General features: G+C 38.3%; 1 long non-coding RNA gene across 1 annotated transcript; it reads right to left on the minus strand.

The window, feature by feature from the left end:
* Positions 1–241: 241 nt before the first annotated feature.
* LOC144521599 (uncharacterized) lies at positions 242–5193 on the minus strand. The gene is made up of 3 exons (XR_013502342.1): positions 5055–5193; positions 2496–2582; positions 242–1498 (listed from the first exon to the last, which is right to left on the minus strand). It is a non-coding gene; the product is annotated as an uncharacterized LOC144521599 (long non-coding RNA).
* Between the last annotated feature and the right edge of the window lie 4518 nt (positions 5194–9711).

Raw genomic sequence — 9711 nt, forward strand, 5'->3', positions numbered from 1 at the left:
GCAATTCAATGGAATTAATCCAAGTATTCAGAATACGTTACTCAGATTGAGTAACGTAACGGAATACGTTACAAATTACATTTTTGGGCATGTATTCTGTATTCTGTAACGGAATACGCTTTTGAAAGTATCTTTCCCAACACTGGCTGTTAGAGACTGGTTTCAAGACTGCCCAGTAACAACTGCTAAAATAACACTTTAAGTCAATATCGTATTCATTCCAAATACTGCTGTTGTGTCAACAACACATTTATTTACAGTTATTTAAAAGCAGTAACAAATCATTTCATCAGTATCAAGTCACCACACACCTTCCAAAACTTACAGTATGGTTATTAATTTCCAGTTTTAAGTGCAATTACTTTAGGTTATATTTTGTCAAAACATACAAATTGTTTTTAAAAGTGACTGCATAATATGATGTATAATCAACTAGCTTTTCAGCATCTTGGAACTCTGTTGCCTGTGCAAGATTAGGTACAGCAACTTCAAATGCCAAAAGATCTCTATTCCAACCCAGAGTATCGTAAAGGTGATATTCAAAACAAAACAATAAACTGTCTATCACATAAATGTTTTTTATAAGTCAGGTACTGTCTCATTTGCATTAGTAATTATCAGAGACTGTTCACGGATGTACTTGTTACCATTGAGAATCAGCAACTTTACACTGACTGCATGTTGTATGCCATCAATCCCCAAAAAATCTCTTGTCTTTTCTGTGATGTAATCCATATTTGTCACTGGACCCAATTCCCTCTCATGAACAACAACCGGGTGCTCAGTGCCCATTTAATTTTGATAACATTCAAAAAGCTGATTATGGTTCACAAGTGACTTACAGACATTTTTAAAGTTCAATTTAGATGACCACTGTTTGAAAAATTGAGTGCTTTGACTCAAATCTCATGCACATATGCCTTATCAAAGGGCCCACAGCAAGAATTTGAGCAGGGAGATGCAACATGTAATGTTGCTTAGGAATTACATTATTCTCAGGAAACAGTTGCTTAAACTGTTTGAGATGCTGTTCAATCATCTGTTTCAGTCTCAATACACGCAGAAGGTCTTATTGAAAAGGCTCCCATCAATAATGTCATACAAAAACCCATCTTTGTGGCAGCTCTGTGGTTCGGTGTTGATCATATCAAAAATCCTGGAGTTTGACAACAACTGTTCAAGACTCTTAATTAGGGGTACATAGTAAAAACATTTGTTTTTGATTGCAAGAACTCTTGATTGTCCTTTCTTAACTCTACAAACATTTGAGAAATCAGTACCTCCTCTGGTTTTACTGGGTTAAAAAGCTTCTGAATGGTGCTGTCCTGCATGTATGAAGTGGCCATTATGGAGAAAGGATCCTGAAAATTGCGCAATGTTGGAGCTGCTCCATACTGTCAGAAGGTCTTTCAAAGATTGTCTTCATTGTGTCCCTTAAGGTACTCAGAAGAGCAGCTTGATACTGCTGGACTCCAGAGACAATACTGTTGACGCGCCTCTGAAACATAAAAAAAGAAAAAGAAATTAAAGTATAAGACACATCCTGATTGTCTATCACCCAGAACTAGCATAACCCTCCTTAATAAATCTACTTAACAACATTTCATACAAAAATAGCCACAGATCTCATGAAGTTTGATTTTGTACATTTTTGGGATAAAAGCAGGGCTGGTCAATTAATCAAAAATGTATCGAAACTGACATTCAGATCCTCTAACTGACGTAATCTGTCTGTTGTTTGTACACATTTTGGCTTCAGTGAAGACGACACCAAACAAAAAGAAGTCAAATGTAAACCTTGAGAAAAAAAACACCAATCTGTTTCAGCACAATCACGTTATTGAATATGAACAGTGCATGGCACAAAATAATCGTTCATTAATCGTAATCGAGGTAAAATGTTTAATCCTGATATTGATTTGAGGCCATTTTGCCCAGCACTAGATAAAACTGCCCCTGATTTCTTTTGATTGACCCTTTGCTGTCCACTAGCAAGACCAGAAGAAATAGATGGTAAGGAGAAGTCTTCCTCTTTGTGTATTCCTTTCCCAAAAAATTGACTGTTGTTGCTATGACAATGGGATTGATTATAAACTGACCCATAGATGTACAATTGACAGTTTTAAAATGTAGAAAGGGTGCAGTGTGTGACCAGATTTACTTCATTTTTGTCATTTGTTTCCCATTTAAATTTACTTTTGAAATTACATTACATGTCATTTAGCTGACGGTTTTATCCAAAGCGACTTACAATTGCTATATACGTCAGAGGCCGCATGTCTCTGGAGTAACTATGGGTTAAGTGTCTTGCTCAGGGACACATTGGTTGATGTATCTTAGTGGGAATTGAAACCAGATCTCCCACACCAAAGGTATGTGTCATATCCAATGTGCCATCACCACCCACTATATAATATAATTGAAGTTGTAATTAATCTGGTGAATTAAAAAGGGTGTCAACATACAATCTCTTTGTAGTTATGGTAGGGTAATACCTGGGACAGGTGGCATTGTTCCCGGACATTGATGACAAACGCTGCTGCACGTCTGGTAAGAGCCTCATGTGATGCACCAGCACATTCCTGTAAAGACATGTTAATATACAATAAGAACTTGCTGACCAAATACATACATCCATCAATTCCGCATATAACACGGAAATCTGGGTTTCGACTATGTGTTGTGTTAATATGGCTCAAGAGAGACTTTAATGTTAAGGCAACAAAAAACGAAGCAAATAACACACCTCCAGCAGGCCATGATGTTAGTCCAAAAAAGTGCTAGCTAGCTAATGAAAGCTGACGGTTAATGTTTCAGCCAAATAAAAATCTACACTAACGGCAAAATCAAGAATTGCTAACACAGCAAGACCAAAAAATAATTACACTTGCGAACTAAAAGTAGCACAAAGAGAGCGTGATGTTCAATCCACACCTGCAGCCAGCAAACAGCCCGTGAGACAGGAGAAAGTGTCACTTCCTGGCGGGCTCCAGGGGGGGGTCATTCTAAAACACAGTGTAACTTACATAAATAGTTATGCAATTCGGCGATGAAAAAGCGGATTTGAATCACATATATTTGTTATAACATATGTTTGATTTGTCATATTTTCATTTAAACTGATATATTACGCACATATGTCCCCTCTACTCCCGTGGTCACGTCTGTCGTCAGTTATGTTGGAAGAAACAAACAGACACTTTGGATTAAATCCTGCCACAACGCGCCAACTTCTCCGACGACCTGCCACAATACAAGGTATGCTTTTTCGAAGCACCCTGGTGCAGCAATACTTAAGCTAGCTAATTTATATTTTATCTTTTTGGTTTTAGTGCTGCACAGTGCAGTGAGAAATTTTGCTAATGCTAATTCTTATGCTAGTTTAACACACAAAGTCATGTCCAGCTAGCTATATTCACTTGGCTAACACTTGCTCTCCCAAACTTATGTAGATACATGCATAAATAATTTGTATGTTGATATAGGGCTGTCCCAAACGATTGTTTTAAACGATTAATCTAGCGATTCTTTTTTCGATTTGTCGACTAATCTAACGATTCATTTTTCAATTAGCGATTATTTTCCCATTGCTCAATTATTAACAAGTTACACAAAACAAATTTTAATAAGGCTCAAATCTCAATTTATTAAAATTGTTTAACACTGCACTGTTCAAGTAAAATTTATTTTTAGTGCAACCTGAAGCCAGATGTAGGCTATCAATCCAACCACAAAATAAAGTCACTTTCAGGAGGAATACAAAAATAAAAACTTAAAGTAAACAGAGCAAGTGCAAAAAGAGTAGCCTGTATTTGCTTTTTTTAACAGTAGGTAAAATAATGAATAAGCTCTTGTTTAACATCCAAGCTCTTCTCCCTTTAATTTAACTTGAATTATTTGTATCTAAAGGGGCTGGTTAAGCACTGTAGGGAGAAGACAGTCTTTTTTGTTTCGTTCCAGTGATTGGCACATCTACGTGATGGCGTTGGATATGTGTTTGTAGGAGACTTGTGGAATATTATCCCATGCTACAGGATAAAGACAAAACTATGAAGCATGTAAGTGATTTAAATTAGTGGTAAATATGTTTGTTTATTAATTTATTTTGACTGATGGCAAAGATGGCATTTAATGATAACACAGGTGAGCATTTACAACAATCTTCACAAGAGGCTGCAGAATGTGAAGTCCCCTAAAAAGAAGCAGGGGCCCACACCAGAGAGGGGCCAGCCAAAGAAAAGGTGTCGCATTGACTTCTCATCGAGTGACAGAGAAGACTATGATGCAGATTCAAGTGGTGCATCAACGATTATTTTGCATCAAACATCTGGGAGCAGTTCTGATGATGGCCACAGCTCACATACGTTGGAATTGTGTAATTTTGACAATAATTTTGGGCATGAAGACTAGGAAATATTCTTACAGTTTTGGATATCATTATATAATACAAACACTGATACTTTTAGTTTAATTATGAGTTTAATTTTGTTTTAATATATTTGCTGTTACAGATGAGTTCTCATTTGATTTCATCTAGTTGGCTCTCTAAAAAGCAGAAAGGCATATGTTCAGACACGGATTTAGAATGCAGAGGCCCCTGGGCACGAAATCTTGGAGACCCCCTCCCAGAACTCATGGCCCAAACTCACACAGCATCTTAAGTTTTAGAAACAGTAAAAGGAAGCTGTGGGTTTTTCTTTAGTTTAAAACAAAACCACTTTCTCCAACTCCCTTTCTTGTGATGTTAAAGGAGAATTCCGGTCGATTCCAACCCGTAGCTCTGTTGTTTGTAAATTAGGAGTACTGTCAGTAGCGAGAAAAACGAAAACAATCAGTGCTGCCTACACCGAGTTATCCTCCTGCTAGATTTTGCACCCAACAGGCTTAAACAGGGCTTAAACAGGGCAAGTTTTAAACGTGTTTTTAGCCTCTAAACATGTTCGAAATGCCATTACAAGTGCTTAGCCATGTGCAGTTATTCCTTCCAAGGGAACACAGCGAATTTGACTGCAGTAGATGTGACAGAAAGGCATAAAAGTTGTGTTAATCCATACCTCTGTTTATTTCATGCTGTCCGGTGAAGTCCACACTAGTCGATTGCCGATCTCATACAATCCAATATTCCAAAAAGCATTTTTTCCACACAAAAAACGATTTGCAGAGGTTCTCTCCATAGTAATGGCTATGTATCAACAGGCTGTAACCTGACACCACAGTGGAGCAGCAGAGCTGCAGTTCAAGAGTTCAACAGCTAGGTAACCTAGCAACGGCGGAGCCTGTCGGCAAAAGCAGGGAGGAGCTCACAGAGCTAACACACGGAGCTTGGAGTTAGATCAGGACTAATATGAGAAAATGGTTCGAGTTTGTGCCTTTCAAAATTGCGGCAACCAAATGAAGGGATATTTAAGCTTGAGCTTTAAGGCAGGGGAGCTTTTGCGGAGGGGTAGACGGTGGTCTACCCCTCCGCAACCAGGAGATTTTACAGTTTTGGCTGGTTGCACTTCAGCTTGATGTGCAAACTCCCTTGCGAACATTACGTGAGAGAGATTACCGTGTTTGCAGCGAACATTTTGATGAGGACGACTTCACCGAAAAGAGCGTCAAGTCCCGGTATCTGAAGGCAAATGCCATTCCAAAAAGCGAAAAGACCAGCTGCACACAAATTGGAGGTAACGTCTTTATGATTTATACTTTCCAAGGCTAAAGTAATTCTCACTTTTTTTCCTGTGAAGAAATGTTTCTTGGTGTTGGTGAATTCTTGGAAAAAAAGAAAAAAAAAACACCACTAAATGTTACTGAGATAGTATCCCGCATATGATATTACCGACATGTAATTAGTAATGAGTTATATTACTGCGTTACAGCAAAAATAAATATATTACTGTAATTGCCTTACACCCAACACTGATTATGATAGATGCATCCTAAATGTTACTGTTTTGGCCCATTGAGTCTGACTACAATGTTATTTCTCCTTACGTATTTAGGGGACAACATCCAGTGACATAGAGACAGAATAAGCTGCAATGCCAGTCAACTCCCAAGAAGGCGTCAAGCAAATCTGGTCATCCAGCCAGTTTCAAAATAGTTCTTTCAAGTCCACAGACAAAAACCCCACAACAACGTTCAAAGCCTTCATCATCTGGCATAGCCTATCTTGCACTCCCTCTTTTACAACAACAAACAGTAAGTTGTTTTAATTATTTAACCATTTTGAATGTTAATTTGCTATTACAATCATTTTCCTATATTGTTATTACAAGGTTATTTATATTACTTTATGTTGTGAATTGAAGGACCAGGCTGCCACTGCATCTAGCTCATCTTTCAATGCCCCCACACAGCCAGTGGACATCTGTCTCAAGTGAGTTTAATACCTTTTCTTTTTGTTCTTTATATTACAGTTAGCTTTGTCGAGATAATTCTTGTAAATGTCATAATCATGTTGTAACTACAAACAGACATTTCAGACATTGTTGGAGTTTCATCCTTTTTTTGTGAATTGTAGGACCTAAGTGCTTCTGCATCTAGTCCATCTTTGACTGTCCCCTGCACAGCCAGTGAAGATGTTTCACAAGTGAGTGGAATGTTGATGATTAGAATGTATTTCAGGACTAGAATATGGTAATGTTTGGGACTATGACAAATTAGTTTTATAGGCTAGCAGTTATTTGCAGTATGCCATTATTTCTTATGTAAAGACATGTCTAGATTCATCGCATACTACATAGTCAATTTTTATATTTCATTGTGATGCTGGACTAAACAGTTGCGTTTTTTTGTCAGGACCACCAAAGCACAAAGTTGTTTACTCGTGGCAGTCTCAGCAATGTATGAACGTACATCTCAGGCCTTCCGCGATGACCTGATGGAGCGTGTCTGGAGGAGGAGAGAAGACAGGACCATAGTCTTCTCCGAGTCTTTACCCCGTCATGGACAGAGAAGAAGGTGACTGATTTGTAACATAGCCACAGTTCCACAGCTGGATAAGAGTGAACTGGTTGATCAAGCCAGGTCACATTATATGAGCATGTTCTAGGCCTAGGAAAACTGAACTTTTTTCTTTGTACACTTCAGACTATGTTGCAGCATGATTATGTATAAAACCACACACTGCACTGTACATACTTTACATTGATTGTGTCTAGATTGTGATATTGTAATTTCCTTTTTGTTGTTGAAGTAAAGACACAAAAGCACAAATGTAATGTGTATATTATAAAACCACTGATAACAGACAGGTGCAGCAATATATTATAGAACTGTACAATGTACTTATTCTTACAATTTATTTATTCTTACAATTTACTTTACTTGTACAATATACATATTCTTACTTTTTCCTAATAGAACTGTGCAATTGCTTTGTTTATTCCTAGTAATGGCAATACCAAGTATTACTAGAAATCATATTATTAGACTCAGAAAATGTCCTCTGCCTCTTTGAATCCTGTGTAACTTCCAGTGGGGGAAGGCTACTCTATAACACAGGTAGGCAAAGTTCTTCTGGTGCCACGCCAAGGCGCTCTCCTCTCAGAACCCACTCCAGGCCACGAGTCTGCATTGGCTTGGGGGGAGGAAGGGCGAGCTTTGGTTATTTCACTAAAGAAGTGACGCATTTATTTATAACAAATAATAATACATTTCATTTGTAAAGGGCTTTTCATTGTACTCAAAGACACTTTACAGTAAAAACCAGCACATATAGCACATTAAAAACAGATAAGCAATAAAACCAACACATACAACAAGCATATTTAGAAGCAATTAAAAACAATAAAAACAGTAAGCAGGTGAGAAATGTAAGATTATTGTATGTGGAAAGCTAATCCGAAGAGGTGTGTTTTGATTAGTGTTTTGAATGTGTATTTACAACAAAAAGCAAATGTACCTAAGCTAGGACAGAGTCACAAAAGCCTGTCCGGTTTAGGCCGCTTCTTCCAATTTACTTTCGGGACAAAAAAAAAAATGCTTCCAGAACATCCTTATAGATCAGATGGGGAAACCTCTCTGTATGGGCGAAACAATGTCCGTTATCTGGGGACCCATCCAGACCAGGCTGTATGAGATCCCATTCCTTACAGCACAGGCTTTCTTCCTTGGTGGTCATTGCGATACAGTATCAACATGAGCAGATCATTTACACGCATCACATGCAACCAGTAAAATCTCCCGGTTGCGGAGGGGTAGACGGTGAAAGCTCAAGTTCAAATATCCCTTCATTTGGTTGCCGCAATTTGGAAAGGCCTTCGCGGAGAAACACGATCAACGATCCACTAGCCTAAAGTGTAACAGAGCTGTGTTTGTAATATTGTAATCAGAAATATAAATGAAAATAGGTTGAGTATAACTTATATATATAGAGTACGTATAGGCCTATACAGATCACTCTCAGCGTGAAATGTAGTTCTCAAAGTTCAAGCACTGAGGAAGATGGCACTGAGTTTCATCAGAGCAGCGTTAGGGTACTTAGGAGACGGCAAAGACAGTGAGCTGGGTACTAGGAGATGGCGAGGACAGTGAGCTGGGTACTAGGAGATGGCGAGGACAGTGAGCTGGGTACTAGGAGACGGCGAGGACAGTGAGCTGGGTGTACCTAGGAGACGGAGAGGACAGTGAGAAAGGGGGCAGAGTGGTACATCATTAAAATGAGTTGTCAGGACTTACAGGGAAAGCTGGCAACTATTTTATTCTATGTCATAATTTCCTGAAATGTAATGACACCTGACAATGTAACGCCATCCGATGTTGTTCAGCTCTACATCTCCACCAAATCCATCACCATGGCAACTCACTCCACTCCACTTTGACCATTGGCCTCAGTGAAATTAAATCATGGATGCAAACCAACTTTCTCAAACTTAACTGTGACAAATCAGACACAATCATCAACGGTCCTTCCTCTTCATAACCACGCACAACTTTTTTCACCATCTATAGCTCCACTCTGTCTCCCTCCTCACACATCCACAACATCAGGATGTTTCACCATCTATAACTCCACTCTGTCTCCCTCCTCACACATCCACAACATCAGGATGCTTCACCATTTATAACTCCACTCTGTCTCCCTCCTCACACATCCACAACATCAGGAGTTATTTTTGACAGCAACCTCTTCTTTGAAAGGCATGTCATCAAAATCACCAGAACTGCCTTTTTCCACCTTAAAATCTGTATCAGTATCATCTTATGATTTTTATGTTTGTTTATTTGCACACTTTACATTTTCGAGAAATAAGTATCACCTACTTTATTTATTTATCATTTTTTGGATTACATTATCTGCAAAAAATATTATATATGGTGGTGACAAAACCCGTATTGAATATGTACAGTTAGATGCCTGCTCGCTGTCCGATTGTCTGATATGAATGACCACATTGCAATGATACATGCCCTTAGTGGTCTGTCTTACACAGCAAACTTCACTGGTAAAACCAACATACTGTGATAACATTAAAATAAAAAAACATAATAACATCTTGTGAATAGGCCTAAGTGATTTAATCAACGGAAGGTTCTAAAAATATTAAAAACAACAAAGCTATACTCCACTGATTCTCTGCAGTAAACTGACGGAAAAACACAAAATATATAGGCAACTTTTAAAATATTATGTGAAGTGAAAGTAGCCTACGCTCAACTAGAGAATGACTCCCACATATTATGCATTTATAAACCTAGACCGCGTATCTGGTCATACAAATG

The sequence above is a fragment of the Sander vitreus genome, chromosome 8, assembly GCF_031162955.1.
Source record: "Sander vitreus isolate 19-12246 chromosome 8, sanVit1, whole genome shotgun sequence".
Lineage (NCBI taxonomy): Eukaryota > Metazoa > Chordata > Actinopteri > Perciformes > Percidae > Sander > Sander vitreus.